The sequence below is a fragment of the Arachis ipaensis genome, chromosome B1 (genome assembly GCF_059453495.1).
Source record: "Arachis ipaensis isolate K30076 ecotype BB chromosome B1, ASM5945349v1, whole genome shotgun sequence".
Taxonomy (NCBI): Eukaryota; Viridiplantae; Streptophyta; class Magnoliopsida; order Fabales; family Fabaceae; genus Arachis; species Arachis ipaensis.
This window is the reverse complement of record NC_142436.1, coordinates 88868238-88885330: the sequence shown is the minus strand read 5'-3', so window position 1 is coordinate 88885330 and position 17093 is coordinate 88868238. Positions and strand designations below refer to the sequence as shown.

At 36.7% G+C, this 17093-nt stretch overlaps 1 non-coding gene and 2 pseudogenes across 1 annotated transcript; 2 read left to right on the top strand and 1 right to left on the bottom strand.

Moving 5' to 3' along the window:
- Positions 1-108, top strand: LOC148577395 (small nucleolar RNA R71). Its single transcript, XR_015903486.1, has one exon. It is a non-coding gene; the product is annotated as a small nucleolar RNA R71 (small nucleolar RNA).
- A 9708-nt stretch (positions 109-9816) lies between these two features.
- Positions 9817-12040, bottom strand: LOC148577394 (uncharacterized; annotated as a pseudogene).
- A 1572-nt stretch (positions 12041-13612) lies between these two features.
- Positions 13613-14036, top strand: LOC148577393 (uncharacterized; annotated as a pseudogene).
- The last annotated feature ends 3057 nt before the right edge of the window (positions 14037-17093 follow it).

The window sequence follows — 17093 nt, the reverse complement described above, 5'->3', positions numbered from 1 at the left end:
AAGCATGTCAGAAGGACACTTTTTGGTCAGTTGCTTGTATCTCTCCCAAGCTTCATAGAGGGATTCACCTTCTTTCTGTCTGAAGGTTTGAACATTCACTCTAAGCTTGCTCAGCTTTTGAGGAGGAAAGAACTTGGCTAAGAAAGCTGTGACCAGCTTATCGCAAGAGTTCAGGCTATCTTTAGGTTGAGAGTCCAACCACACTCTAGCTCTGTCTCTTACAGCAAAAGGGAAAAGCATGAGCCTGTAGACTTCAGGATCTACTCCATTAGTCTTAACAGTATCACAGATCTGCAAGAATTCAGTTAAGAACTGAAAAGGATCTTCAGATGGAAGTCCATGGAACTTGCAGTTCTGCTGCATCAGAGAAACTAATTGAGGTTTTAGCTCAAAGTTGTTTGCTCCAATGGTGGGGATGGAGATGCTTCTTCCATGTAAATTGGAATTAGGTGCAGTAAAGTCACCAAGCATCCTCCTTGCATTATTATTATTTTCGGCTGCCATCTCCTCTTCTTGTTCGAAAATTTCTAAAAGGTGCTTGCTGGATTGTTGTAATTTAGCTTCTTTTAGTTTCCTCTTCAAAGTCCTTTCAGGTTCTGGATCTGCTTCAACAAGAATATTCTTGTCTTTGCTCCTGCTCATATGAAAAAGAGGGAACAGAAAAATAATAATAATAGGGATCCTTTTTACCACAGTATAAAGGTCCCTGTGTGAGAAGAAGAAAAGAAGAAGAAAAGAATGTAATGTAAAGAAAGAAACACAAGGGAGAGGAGAGCAGAGGTGTGAGATGAAGAGAAGTGTTAGTAATTTTCGAAAATTAAAATCAAAAATTAAAATAATTAGTTAATTAAAAAAAATTTGAAAAAGAGGGAGATATTTTCGAAAATTAGAGAGAGAGAGTTAGTTAGGTAGTTTTGAAAAAGATAAGAAACAAACAAAAAAGTTAGTTAGTTAGTTGAAATAAATTTTGAAAATCAATTTTGAAAAGATAAGAAGATAAGAGGTTAGAAAAGATATTTGAAAATCAAATTTTTGAAAAAGATAAGATAAGAAGATATTTTTGAAAAGATATGATTGAAATTAGTTTTGAAAAAGATTTGATTTTTAAAATCACAATTAATGACTTGATTCACAAGAAATCACAAGATATGATTCTAGAACTTAAAGTTTGAATCTTTCTTAACAAGTAAGTAATAAACTTGAAATTTTTGAATCAAAACATTAATTGATGATGTTATTTTCGAAAATTAGGAGATAAAGATAAGAAAAAGATTTTTGAAAAATATTTTTAAAATTTTCGAAAATAACCAAGAAAAATGAAAAAGATTTAATTTTTGAAAAAAAAAATTTGAAAAAGATAAGATTTTTAAATTGAAAATTTGATTTGACTCATAAAAACAACTAGATTTAAAAATTTTTGAAAAAGTCAAATCTAATTTTCGAAATTTATGAGTGAAAAAGGGAAAGATATTTTTTTTATTTTTGAATTTTTTTAATGATGAAAGAGAAAAACATGAAAGTGATGCAATGCATGAAAATTTTGGATCAAAACGATGAATGTATGCAAGAATGCTATGAATGTCAAGATGAACACCAAGAACACTATGAATGTCAAGATGAACATCAAGACTTATTTTTGAAAATTTTTAATGCAAAGAAAACATGCAAGACACCAAACTTAGAAATTTTTCATGTTTAGACTCTATGGATGCAAGAATGCACATGAAAAACAAGAAAAGACACAAAACAAGAAAACATCAAGATCAAACAAGAAGACTTACCAAGAACAACTTGAAGATCATGAAGAACACTATGAATGCATGATTTTTTTGAAAAAATGCAGGATGAACATACAATTGACACCAGACTTAAAAATTGACTCAAGACTCAAACAAGAACACAAAAATATTTTTTATTTTTATGATTTTCTAATTTTTTTTTGGATTTTCGAAAATTAATGTGAAAATGAAAAATAAGGATTCCAAAATTTTTAATATGAATTCCAGGAATCTTGTGCTATTTAATCTAAAGCTCCAATCTGAGGGTTAGGCATGGCTTAATAGCCAGCCAAGCTTTAGTATGTAACTCAGACATGCCACAGCTGACATTCCAATTAACTTGCCTCTATGCTGATGATTGGAAGCCCCTATCCAAAAGAATTAGACATGGCTTTACAGCCAGTCAGGCTTCAACATGCTTCATGAAACACTAGAATTCATTCTTAAAAATTCTGAAGAACATAATAAAATTTTTTTTTTTCGAAAATAAAGGAAAAACTTTTGAAAAAATTTTTGAAAATATATATATATATTTTTTTTGAAAACAGATGAGAAATTTTTGAAAGATTTTTGAAAGATTCTTTTGAAAATAAAACAAAAAGAAAATTACCTAATCTGAGCAACAAGATGAACCGTCAGTTGTCCAAACTCGAACAATCCCCGGCAACGGTGCCAAAAACTTGGTGCACGAAATTGTGATCCCCGGCAACGGTGCCAAAAACTTGGTGCACGAAATTGTGATCTCAGGCAACGGCGCTAAAAACTCTGTACGCACGTCTTAATAAATTGTTTTTCATTCGCAACTTCGATACAACTAACCAGCAAGTGCACTGGGTCGTCCAAGTAATAAAACCTTACGTGAGTAAGGGTCGATCCCACAGAGATTGTTGGTAGAAGCAAGCTATGGTCACCTTGTAAATCTCAGTCAGGCGGATATCAAATAGTTATGGAGTTTTCGAATAATAATAATAAATAAATAGAAAATAAGGATAGAAATACTTATGTAATTCATTGGTTAGAATTTCAGATAAGCGTATAGAGATGCATTCGTTCCTCTGAACCTCTGCTTTCCTGCTGTCTTCATCCAATCAATCTTACTCCTTTCCATGGCTGGCTTTCGTCCCTCTAAACCTCTGCTTTCCTGCTGTCTTCATCCAATTAGTCTTACTCCTTTCTATGGCTGGCTTTATGTAAGGACATCACCGTTGTCAATGGCTACTTTTGATCCTCTCTGGAAAATGGTCCGATGCGCTGTCACTGCATGGCTAATCGTCTGGAGGCGTCACCCTTGCCAATGGATGCATCCTATCCTCTTGTGAAAATGGTCCAAATGCTCTGTCACAGCACGGCTAATCATCTGAGGTTCTCGATCATACTGGAATAGGATTCACCCTCCTTTTGCGTCTGTCACTACGCCCAGCACTCGCGAGTTTGAAGTTCGTCACAGTCATTCAATCTCAGAGTCCTACTCGGAATACCACAGACAAGGTTTAGACTTTCTGGACTCTCATGAATGCCGCCATCAATCTAGCTTATACCACGAAGATTCTGATTAAGAGATCCAAGAGATACTAATTCAATCTAAGGTGGAACAGAAGTGGTTGTCAGGCACGCTTTCATGGGGGAATGATGATGATTGTCACGTTCATCACATTCAGGTTGAAGTGCGAATGAATATCTTAGAAGCGGAATAAATTGAATTGAATAGAAAAACAGTAGTACTTTGCATTAATCTTTGAGGAACAACAGAGCTCCACACCTTAATCTATGGAGTGCAGAAACTCTACCGTTGAAAAATACATAAGTGAATAGGGGGTAAGCATGGCTGAGTGGCCAGCCTCCCATGGAGGTCTAGAGATCTAAAAATGATCAAAAGATGTCTAATACAATAGTAAAAAGTTCTATTTATAATAAACTAGCTACTAGGATTTACAAAAGTAAGTAATTGATGCATAAATCCACTTCCGGGGCCCACTTGGTGTGTGCTTGGGCTGAGCTTGAATGTTATACGTGTAGAGGTAAATCTTGGAGTTGAACGCCAGTTTGTAACGTATTTCTGGCGTTCAACTCTGGCTTGTGACGTGTTTCTGGCGTTTAACTCCAGACAGCAGCGTAGAACTGGCGTTCAATGCCCTTTTACGTCATCTAAACTCGGCCAAAGTATGGACTATTATATATTTCCGGAAAGCCCTGGATGTCTACTTTCCAACGCAATTGAAAGCGCGCCATTTTGAGCTCTGTAGCTCCAGAAAATCCACTTTGAGTGCAGGGAGGTCAGAATCCAACAGCATCAGCAATCCTTCTTCAACCTCTGAATCTGATTTTTGCTCAAGTCCCTCAATTTTAGCCAGAAAATACCTGAAATCACAGAAAAACACACAAACTCATAGTAAAGTCCAGAAATGTGAATTTAACATAAAAACTAATGAAAACATCCCTAAAAGTAACTAGATTCTACTAAAAACAATGCCAAAAAGCGTATAAATTATCCGCTCATCAAAAGGCAAGGAAGAGACATAGAGGAGCTCAAGCACTCCATAAGATCTTCAAGAGGAAGAACTAGCCGCCATCACTAAGGTGAACCCGTTCTTTAATTTTCTTGTTCTTATTTTTCTGTTTTTCGAAATTTATACTTTATGTTTTGTCTATGTTTGTGTCTTTATTACATGATCATTAGTGTCTAGTGTCTATGTCTTAAAGCTATGAATGTCCTATGAATCCTTCACCGTTCTTAAATAAAAAATGTTTTTATATGCAAAAGAACAAGAAGTACATGATTTCGAATTCTATCTTGGAATTAGTTTAATTATTTTGATGTGGTGGCCATACTTTTTTTTTCTGAATGAATGCTTGAACAGTGCAAATTTTTTATATTGTTGTTTATGAATATTAAAATTGTTGGCTTTTGAAAGAATAATGAAAAAGGAGAAATATTATTGATAATATGAAAAATCATAAAATTGATTCTTGAAGCAAGAAAAAGCAGTGAAAAGCTTGCAAAAAAAAAGAAAAGAGAAAAAAATGGCGAAAAAATAGAAAAAAAAAAAGAAAGAAAAAGAAAAAGCAAGCAGAAAAAGCCAATAGCCCTTTAAACCAAAAGGCAAGGGTAAAAAGGATCCAAGAGTTTGAGCATTAATGGATAGGAGGGCCCACAGGAATAAAATCCTGGTCTAAGCAGCTAAACCAAGTTGTCCCTAACCATGTGCTTGTAGCGTAAAGGTGTCAAGTGAAAAGCTTGAGACTGAGCGGTTAAAGTCGTGATCCAAAGCAAAAAGAGTGTGCTTAAGAGATCTGGACACCTCTAACTGGGGACTCTAGCAAAGCTGAGTCACAATCTGAAAAGGTTCACCCAGTTATGTGTCTGTGACATTTATGTATCCAGTGGTAATACTGGAAAACAAAATGCTTAGGGCCAAGGCCAAGACTCATAAAGTAGATGTGTTCAAGAATCAACATACTAAACTAGGAGAATCAATAACACTATCTGAATTCTGAGTTCCTATAGATGCCAATCATTCTGAACTTCAAAGGATAAAGTGAGATGCCAAAACTGTTTAGAAGCAAAAAGGCTACAAGTCCCGCTCATCTAATTGAAGCTAATCTTCATTGATAAGTTTGGAATTCATTGTATATTCTCTTCTTTTTATCCTATTTTATTTTTAGTTCCTTGGAGACAAGCAACAATTTAAGTTTGGTGTTGTGATGAGCGGATAATTTATACCCTTTTTGGCATTATTTTTACATAGTTTTTAGTATGCTTTAGTTACTTTTTATTATATTTTTATTAGTTTTTATTCAAAAATCACATTTCTAGACTTTACTATGAGTTTGTATTTTTTTCTGTGATTTCGGGTATTTTCTGGCTGAAATTGAGGGACATGAGCAAAAATCTTATTCAGAGGCTGAAAAAGGACTGCAGATGCTGTTGGATTCTGACCCTGCTGCATTCGAAATGAATTTTCTGGAGCTACAGAAGCCTAATTGACGCGCTCTCAATTGTGTTGGAAAGTAGACATCCTAGGCTTTCCAGAAATATATCATAGTTCATGCTTTTCCCGAGATTTGATGGCCTAAATTGGTGTCTAAATCCAGCCTAAAACATCTTGGCGTAAAACGCCCAAACTGGCACCAGAATTGGAGTTAAATGCCCAAACTGGCAACAAAGCTGGCGTTTAACTTCAGGAACAGCATATGCACGAAAAAGCTTCAATGCTCAGCCCAAGCACACACCAAGTGGGCCCCAGAAGTGGATTTTGCACTATCTGCACTTAGTTATTCATTTTCTGTAACCCTAGGTTACTAGTTTAGTATAAAAACTACTTTTAGAGATTTATTTTACAGTTTTTATCTTTTTGACCATCTTTTGATCACTTTGATCTTTTTATCATTGTTCACATTTTGGAGGCTGGCCTCACGGCCATGCCTAGACCTTTTTCACTTATGTATTTTCTACGGTGGAGTTTCTGCACCCCATAGATTAAGGTGTGGAGCTCTGCTGTTCTTCATGAATTAATGTAATTACTATTGTTTTCTATTCAATTCACGCCTACTTCTTCTCCAAGATATACTCTCGTACTTAATTCAGTTAAGTCAGAATGAAGGAGTGACCCGTGACAATCACCCAATCTTCGTTACTCGCTTAGCCAAGATCGCGTGCCTGACAACCACAAAGCAGTCTACATGATGTTTAACGTAGTCATTGGATGATAGCTGGAGTATATTCTCTTGGATATCTAATACACGGACCGAGTCCGTGAGATTAGTATCTTCGTGGTATAGGCTAGAACGATTGGCAGCATTCCTGGGTTCCGAAAAGTCTAAACCTTGTCTGTGGTATTCCGAGTAGGATCCGGGAAAGAATAACTGTGACGAGCTTCAAACCTGCGAATGTTGGGCGCAAGTGACAGTGTGCAAAAGGATCAATTGATTCTATTCCGACGCTAGCGGGAACCGACAGATGATTAGCCATGCGGTAGCTGTACCTGGTATTTTTCATCCGAGACGAAAAATCCGACAGTTGATTAGCCGTGCAGAAACCGTAGAGGACCATTTTCACTGAGAAAATCCTACATCTTGCCATGGAAGGAAGTAACGCATGGTTGGAAGAAGGCAATAGGAAAGCAGAGGTTCAGAAGCAACAAAGCATCTCCATACGCTTATCTGAAATTCCCACCAAAGAATTACATAAGTAACTTTATTTTATTTTATGTTTTATTTATATTTTAATTATCAAAACCTCATAACCATTTGAATCCACCTGACTGAGATCTACAAGGATGACCATAGCTTGCTTTAAGCCGACAATCTCCGTGGGATCGACCCTTACTCACATAAGGTTTACTTGGACGACCCAGTGCACTTGCTAGTTAGTTATGCGGAGATGTGGAAAGTGTGGATCACGATTTCCGTGCACCATGTAGCTCCCATAAAATAGAGCTAGGAGTGTTAGAGTCATTTCTGTCGCAAAATAGAAGAGTGTCATTTCTATTTCATCACTCATAAAATAGGTGAAGTAGGAGAGTAGAAAATAAGAGTATGAGGAAGGGATAAAATAAAAAGAAAAAATAAAGAAAAAAAATAGAGTAGAGAGTTTTCTTTAGGACAAACATGTATAACATGAATCTAAGTTTGAAAAGGAAGAAGATGCATCTTGAAAAAGAAAGAAAAAATAAAATTACGTTAAAAAAGGAAGAAGAAACTAAGACAACACATAATATATTAAAGGTTAAATTACACAGTTAGTCCCTACACTTTTACTGAAATTGTAAATTGGTCCCTACAGTTTAAAAGTTTGTAATTGGGTCCCTGAAGAAAATAAAAATTTGTAATTGGGTCCCCACTAACGTTTAGCGTGAATGGAAATGTTAAATGTTGTTATTTTACCAGAATGCCCTTACGAATCAATGTTCTAAAGAGTCAATTTGAAAGAGAAGATAACGATCTCTCATAACGTTCCTCTAGTATCTGTGTCCAGTTTCTTTGTTAGGATTGAAGACTTTTTTCGAGCTGTGATGGACCCAAACCAGTTGTCCGAAGGAAGCTCAACATCCAGGAGTATGAACAAGAGAAGACATCGATGGTTCTATAGGGAAGAGGTGGTGGTGCTCTCGTCGTCGTCTATGAACAGCCTAGGTAGGAGATTTGTTGCTTATTGTAAATTACCAAAGTGTAATGTTTTTGAGTGGATTGATAGAGATGAAGAGGTGATGGGAAAGGGGAGAAGGACTCACTGCTTTTGTGGAGATCTGTTGACACTTCGAACCTCCAGTACAGTGATGAACCCAAATAGAAGATTTATATCCTATTCCAATAGAAGATGCAAGTTTTCTGAATGGATTGATGAAGAAGACAAGGCTGGGACTCAATCTGAATGCACCCAACACAGAAATCAAATGCAAGGGAGCTCAAAACATGGTGGAGATTTTGTAAGGTTGGATGAATCCATAAATGCTGCACTAATAAAGGCACAAGAAAGAAGGATAGATAGATTAAATATAGAGATAGGACGCATGGAAGCAAGTGTAGGAAGATTGCATTCTGATTTTACATTGCTCCAACAATAAATTGGCAGAATAGAGAGTGACATGAAAAAGCAGAAATAATTGCAGAAGATGATATTGAGTTGTGTGTTGGTGGTAATATTTGCAGTGTATTAGTTTAACTAAGTTTGATGAGTTAGGAGAAAAAGTATATCTAGAGTGTATTTGAATAGTGTTTAGTGCTTAATGTAATCATCTTTTTTTATCAATGACAAGTGATTATGAAAAATTGTTTGCATTCATTTCATCCCTTTGCAAAAAGCTCTAGTAGTCAAAATACAGAGTAAAGTAGTTAACATTCATATTAAATAATAGTTAAAGTGGTCCCTCCAATACAGCAAGCCACATGCCAGATATAACAAAAGCAACAAAATAAAACAAGCATCCTAAATAGTGTTCGACAAAAGTGGTTTATAAGCCACTGAAAGTACATGGACATAGGATATAATAAAGTTCACAGCCACAGCCAAAATACTAATACTACTAAGTCATAATTACTTAAAAAACTAATCTGCTGTGAGGTCTACAGTTTTATTTGGTCTAGCTTTTGCCTTCCTCACACCTATCTTAAGTCTTCCACTGTGTCTTACACCAAAAATTTTTGTCTTAGGAAGTGGTGGAGCTGGGGACCTTGTTAGAGCTGGTGCAGGTTGTGGTGGATCTGCTGGAAGAGGTAGTGGTAGAGCTGTGGAACTTCTTGGATCTGGTGCAGACAGTGGTGGAGCTGGTGCGGTCACTGGTGGAGCTGGTGTAGGCAGTGGTGGAGCTGGTGGAAGCATAGGTGGAATTGTGGAACTTGTTGTAGCTGATGCAGGTGGTGCAGGTGCTGGCTAAGAAACAGTAGTAGCAGGAGTAGCAGATCTAGCCTTTCCAAATCTGGATCCTCCTCTGCCACATCCCCTTCCCCTTCCCCTTCCTCTTTGGCTAACAGTAGCAGAAGGAGTAGTGGAAGTTTCAGCAAGAGTAAGAGCAAGGGCACTACCATGAGGAGCAGGTGCAAGAGCACTCCCCTGAGGAGCAACATTTTCAGATCCAGGGTTGTTTCCTGAAAACAAGAGCACACAGGCTAAGTGATAGAGTATAACACTACCAATATATGAAGAAGCCAAGATTTAAAGGTAGATACCTGTTATATCTGGATTGGGACAATGTCTCCTAATGTGTCCATATTGGCCACAGTTGTTGCAGGTAACTGATGTTCCACTCCTTCTCAGTTTTGTTTGTGATCTATCCTCATCATGCTCTCTAATCCTTACTCTCCTAGGTCTTCCAGGCTTGACCCTAAAAATTGGAGGTCTAATTGTGTCAAGTTCGACCTTTGGCCACATATTTTCACCATTAATTGGATTGAGTGTTGTCCCATAGCATGCCAGATATGCTGCTGGTGTGTAATAGTTACTGCAGTAGTCCTTAGGGTTGTCTCCTTTCAGCCTAACACAGCCAGATTTTCCTACTTTACTTGCAAATGCCATCCATGGATGCTCTCCTCCTAAACCCTTTCATTTGACTCTGCATCTAACCTGATCATTCTTGACATATCTAATGTCCCTCCCATTCAACAATGCATGTTTCTTAATAGCCTCCTTAAACTCAGCAATAGAATTAAACTCAGTCCCCAGCCGAAACTCATAATCAACACTCATGTCAGCTTCATTATATCTAGGATACCTCTTTCTTCTTACAGGCTCATCAGAATCTCCATCATAGTTGTCCAATGACTCTGTATCATAACCCGAAGAAATATCCCCAACATCAATTTCTGCTCCATCTTCAGTCACCTCTCCTATGTTATTTTCCACACCAACTCCAACATCAATATTATTATCATCTATTCCTAATGAGCCACTGTTACCTCCAAAGGCATTTGAATGCTGACCTTGTTGGTTTTCTTCTTCAACATCAAAGCCAAAAGGATACATCTAAAAAAAATTTGAGAATAAATATAGAGGTGTGACTAAGGTACCTCTCAAAAGGATACATCCATCTATATTGCACAGGACCACCAAGCAATGCTTCAAATGGAAAATGAATAGGTAGATATTTCATTGAGTCAAAATCCAGGAGAAAAAATACGTTCTAACTTGCATAGCACAATTGGAATATTTTCTTCAAGCTTATTGAGAACATCTTCTCGTAATGATGTTGAGCACAAATCTCGGAAGAATTGACTTAACTCTGTTATTGGCTTCCATATTTGCTCTGGAAATGAACTAAAAGCAATTGGGAGTAAACGTTCCATAAATATATGACAATCATGACTTTTCATTCCATATAACTTGCCTTCCTTCATGTCAAACATCTCCCTAAATTTGAAACATATCCATTAGGCATCCTTAACTCTTTCACCCATTCACATATTGCTCTCTTTTGCTGGAGAGTAAATGTGTAATTTGCTTTGGGTTTTACAATTTTACCTCCACTTTGTTCTGGCAATTCTAAACTTTTTCGCTTGCAGTATAATGTTAGATCCATTCTAGCCTTTACATTATCTTTAGTCTTCTCTTTGATATCCATGACAGTATTAAATATATTATCAAATACATTCTTCTCAATATGCATTACATCAAGGTTATGACGGATTAAATTATGACGCCAGTAAGGCAAATCCCAAAATATGCTTCTTTTGGTCCAATTATGCGTTCTTCCATATCCTTCTATCTCAATATGCTCAACATCACTTATCTTATCATAATTCTAAACTATATTCCATATTTTCTCTCCAGTCAATCTTGACGGAGGTTCTGATCTCTCAATTCTATTCTTATAGAATGCATCCTTGTTTCTTCTAAACATGTGATTATCTGGCAAGAATTGTCTATGGCAGTCAAACCATGATGACTTTCTCCCATTTTTTAATTGGAATACCTTGGTTCGTTCCATACAGTATGGACATGCTAGCCTGCCTGCTGTCATCCATCCAGACAACATTCCATATGCAGGAAAATCATTAATAGTCCACAACAATGCAGCTCGCATTACAAAATTTGACTTGGAATGAATATCATAAGTTAAAACACCATCTTCCCATAGTAGTTTTAGCTCATCAATCAAGGGCTGCAGGTATACATCAATCCTAGTTTTGGGATTACGAGGACCAGGGATAATCATAGATAAAAACATGTAAGGAGTTTTCATACACATAGAAGGAGGCAAGTTATAAGGAGTGACAATTATTGGCCAACATGAATATTGTTTCCCAGATTGACCAAAAGGGGTGAATCCATCAGCACATAATCCTAGTCTGACATTGCGTGGTTCTTGAGAAAATTGTGGATGTTTTCTATCAAAATACTTCCATGCTTTTGAATCCGATGGATGCTCAAGAACTCCTTTAAACTCGTGATCAAAATGCCATCGCATGTGAGGTGCTGTGTGCATTGAAGTATAAAGTCTTCTTAATCGAGGTATAAGCGGTAAATAGTGCATTCGTTTCAAAGGCACTTCTTTACCCTTTTTACCTATCTTGTACCTTGGAGAATGACAAAATTTACATTCTTTTCTTGGTATATCATCCTCCTTGTAATATAGCATACAACCATTAATGCAACAATCAATTTTATTGCTTTCCACGCCAAGTTTTGATACTAGCTTCTTTGCTTCATAAAAATTGAAGACAAGTAAGTTATCCTTAGGCATCACTTCCTTCATAGCTTTCACGATATCATCAAAGATTTGTTGAGATACATTCCCTTTAGCTTTTATACTCAACATTTTAACTGCCATTGATAATTCTGAATGACCAACACATTTTATATTCTAGTGTCTTTATTTAATTTTTATTTATTATTTTATTATAAAACAGTTTTTTTGGTTAAATTATGGTTAGACTGGTTGAACCAATAAATCAATGAACCAATAATTAGAGCAGTTCGATAACCGGTTCGGTTGTCAGAACCTTGGTTCAATCATAAAAAGTCAAAGAGATCTACTGGAACCTTACTAAATCATACCGGTATTATAAATCTCATCATTTTGAATATGACCGTTCATTATTTCAAGTTTTTAACGTTAGTTAATTTAAAACTTAAAAAGTATTCCATCCGTATATGTTTTTATAAAGATAAAAAAAGATATTTTTTTAAAAAAATCAATTCAAACTTATTCTTTATCAATTCTACTCTTTATTCTTTTTTTCATAAAGAGACACAAATAACTTTTTATCTTAAAAATTATTAATCCAACTAAACAAGATAAATTAAATAAAGAACTAATCTTAAAATAAAAATAAAATTATTAATAATGAAAAAGTGTACTTGTAAACATTAAATCACATAATGATAGATATTAAAAAAAGAATTTACCTATGTAAAGTTTTTTTCAGGAGATCCCTTAGCACACTGCTATAGATACACTAGCTTAAAAGAAGAATTTATCGCAATTCCTACAATAAGATATATATATATATATATATATATATATATATATATATATATATAAAAGTGTAGCTTCATAGATTAATTTATCTATTAATCAAATAATTGTGTCACGCATACAAGAATTATATAAACACGGTAAAGAATTTGGAGAAAACTTTACTTGGGATCTTAATTGAAACTTATCGACATGTGTATTAGATGTGTAAGACCCAGAACTTTTAAAAAGTCTTATCATGATCAAGTCTCAAATCATATAGTTATTTATAGCCTTAATTTCGAAAATTAGTTTATTAAAGATGATTAAAGCAAGTTTTGATTTATTGGATTTGAGATAAGTTATGATTATCATCCAATTTCACAATTATTGGATTATTTTCTATATTTGAATTATAAAGTTGATAGTTATGAAATAATAAGGATTTTATATGATTTGGATTAGATAAGTAATGTTTTAAATATTAATATTGCTATTTTAGAAAAATGAAGAAATTAAGTATATTATTTCTAATTATTTGATTTGGGCATTTTATTGAAAATAATTTGTGAGATTGGTGAGCAAATGGTATTTTCTATATATAATTAGTGTTGGATTTAACTTGGGTTTCAATTACTATATTATTCCCAATTTTAAGTGAAATTACCAAAATGCCCTTAACCCTAAGTTTAAAATAATAATAATAATAATAAACCCTAATGCCCTATCCCTCAGCCGCCGAAACCCTAATCCTATTGCCTCTTCCAAAATCAGCGGCATTCATGAGATAGAACAGAGAGAGAAATTGAGGAATCAGAGGGAACCGGGGAAGGGGAATCGGAGAAGAGGGACGGTGCGACGCCGGCGAGGTGAGTGACACGGAGGAGTGGGAGATGCGTCGTGGTTAGTGCGCCTCGCCGCCCGTGGCTGCTGTCATCCCCGACAATGGAGGAGCGAAAAGTGGGTGAACGCGAGGAGGGAGAGTGGGAGCTCGCGAGGGAGCTGCCGCCGTCAGAACTGAGTTCGCCGTCGTCGTTGGAGCTCGTCGCCGCCAGTTTTGTCAGGTCTCTGCCACCGAATCCATCCTTCCCGCTGCCACTGGAAGCACGAACAGAGAATATTCGCCTTCGTCGGAACCACCACCGCCACTGCCAGCTTCCACCTCCATCGTGGTTGACTATGGATGAGAGTGGAGGAAACTGCCTCTCTCTGCCATTGAAATCCTCCGCCGCTGCTGCTTGCGTCTTGAGCTGCTGCATCAGCCACCGCGGCAGGTGTCGCTGTTGGAAAGGAGAGCTGCGCCTCTGTGTTTCTGGCAACCGGGAGTGGTTCTATGACTTTCAGAACCACCGCCGAAGTTCCGGGCTGAGCCTCTGCCGCCAGGAACATCTCTGCTGCCACCGGGTCCCGCCGGCGGTAAGAATTTTAAGTTTGGTTACTGTTCTTTTGGATTTCAGAAAGAGTATTGACACTGCGTGGTTGTACAACTGCTATTATCAAAAATTCGGGCTGCCGCCGTTATTCAGAATTTATTAACGGAGCCGCTGCCGAGTCGTTTTGGAGTTGCGGCTGTTTTGTTTCGCTAACCTAGTGAGTATCTCTATTTCGAAAGCCTTGCGTTAGTACCTTGTTGTGCTTGGTTAATGAATATGAGTTTTGGTAACGTGGGGTCGAGTCCTAATTGTTATGTGTTGCGATTAGAGTTGGTGAGATTGTTGAGAACGCAAGTGGAGCCGAGTTGCTGGCTGCAGTTGGTTTTGGGTTAAGGCGAAGAGGACTCTGTAAGACTTTTGGACTATGGAATTGCATTTTGAGGTAGGGGCGCTTTCCAAAAACTATATTTTGTGTATTAGAATTATTACATATGGATACTGGTGCGAGATATTGTGTATTTAGTGATTGTATCTGCTTTATGTATTATTTGATTGACTCGAATGACTATGGATGTTGGTTTGGTTGAATTGTTGTGCGGCTTTGTGAAATGTAATGTCTGAAGTTGATTCTTTAAAGATTTGAGATATGAGTTTAATCCGTTGAGGATTGGTTTGAATTGATTCAATTATTTTGATGATGTGAAAGATAGAATACTCTTGAAATTCAGCCTGGGTTGCTTAAATTGATTTGGTTTTGATAAATGATTTAATGCTGAACCGATTCTTTAAAGCTTTGGAAAGGAGTTGATTCAGTTGATATTGGTGTGATTTTGAAACGGTTTTCTTGAGATATGCCAATGAGGCAACTGTTGCATTTAGCTTGATTTTGAATTGATTTTGGATTCTGGACTGTTGAAAAGGATTGTGGAACGGTTTAGTGGGGACCCGAACCGGGTGGCAAAGTCCAAGTTTTAGGGGAGGTGCTGCCGAAATTTCTATAAAATCCGAGTCTTTATTGAATGTTGTCTGGAAAAATGATGAGTTAAAGACTTCTACTATTTTACTTGAATTATCAAGAAAAGAATGATTCATGCTTTTGAAATGAATTATTAAAGAGGAAATTGTGATTCAGTCTTGCTTCTTAAGAAAGGCATTGTATCTCTTTCAGAAGAAAATTATTTAGATGAGACTTGTGGTTTAAAGCTGTTTGGATGTGAAAAGGGTTTATGCCTTTGAATTTGACTTGGGGGTTTTAATTAAAGAAGTTTCAATGACTTTGAAAGAACCTGAGTGTCTATTGACAAGTTTCATTTTGAAATGTTTTGAGAAAGGTTTTGAGTACTCTTTGAATTCTGAATTCTTGCAAGACTAAAACAATTTTTAACAGTTGAAACGTTTTTGAATTTGTTATGGGGGTTAAAGCTGGTTTTGCCTAAGTAAAGAAAACGGCTTTGAAGGAAGTAAATGATTACGTGACTCGGTTTGGCTTAGATCTTATTTTATTACCCAAATCGGAAAGCCAAGGTTTTAACAATTTTAAATGAATTTGGCGAAATGAGTTATGCTATTATCCCCTAAGGACTTGGGACTCTGCCGAGGAACTTTTGTTACGAAAATCCCATTGTTGGATGGGTGATTTTGAATGATTCAAAAGGAATCTTTAACTTTCCATGGTTTTGGAAGTTTTGGAAAGAGGAAGCCGAGAGTGGCTTATTTCAAAAAGGGAATTTTCCTTGAGTAAAATTGGCTTATGAGCCTGAGATAATTTGAGACATGAGATCTTTAAAGCCAAGGCTGAAAAGAGTTGAAACTTGATTTCAAAGTGAAATGAATTGAGAAAATGATTTATGGCTTAAATGCCGATTTCATGAATTTGATGATTTTGAATGTGGAAGTGCTGTTTTATTATGAGCCGGAATGGCTATGTATGATTATGAATATTGACTGGTTCTGGATTGAACCGTGAGCCGAAATGGCTGTGTGTGATTATCAATATTGGCTGGTTCTGGACTGAACCGTAAGCCGGATGGCTGAGATGGATGTTGATCCATGGATGAGAATGAATGCATGTATATGCTGAATTATTGATAATTGTGATTTTTGCACTTCCACTATTGGAGATGAGGGTTTCCCTGGGTAGTAGCAATGGCTAGCCACCATGTGCTCCAGGTTGAGACTCGAAGCTCTGTTAACCCAATGTCGTAAGTGTGGCCGGGCACTGTGAAAGGCCTGGATGAGCTCGCCCCTATAAATATTCACCAGTGATGGTGATGGATAAATATTCACCAGTGATGGTGATGGATAAATATTCACCAGTGAGGGTGATGGATATGGATCATGATTATGATCAAGTTTATGATGAGTATAACTCGAGTTGGGGATGCACGACAGAGGGACAGTCCAATGGTTAGCTACCAGGACTTGTCGGGTTGGCTCTATAACCGACAGATGATATCATCAGCCACTAGGGACAGGCTTGCATCATATGCATTTGTGTGACATTGGTTGGGTGTGCATATTATACTTGGTTTGCCTATGTGATTAATTGCTAACTGTTCTACTTGTAATAACTGTTTGTTTGTGCTTGAACTTCCTATCTGTGTTTGCATCTGGGACTCTGTTGGATTGTGGTGATTGGTTGTTGGTTGGATTGTTTGGGCCTAGGGCCGTGGTTGGAAAGAGATGAACTGACGGTTGATTTTGGTTTTGTGTTTCTGGTTTGGAATAAAATTATAAAAGGCTATTTTGGTTCCGCATAGATAAACCGTTTTGAAAGGCTTTTGAGTTTTGAGAATTGAACGGTTCTTCTTTCCGAAAAGACTTCCGACTTTACTTTCATTGTAAACCGTTGTTTTTGAAAAGAGGCATAAGGCGGTTATGAATCACTGGTGCGGTTATCTTCATGGATCCTATTACAGTAATTCCCAAAAACCCTCTACTGAAAACCATTTCGAGGATGATGTTCTCACCCCCTACATTTTTCCCCTTTCAGGATATGGGCGCAGAAGTTACGAAGAGCTTATTTAATTGTTGTTTTTGATGCCCTGTATCGT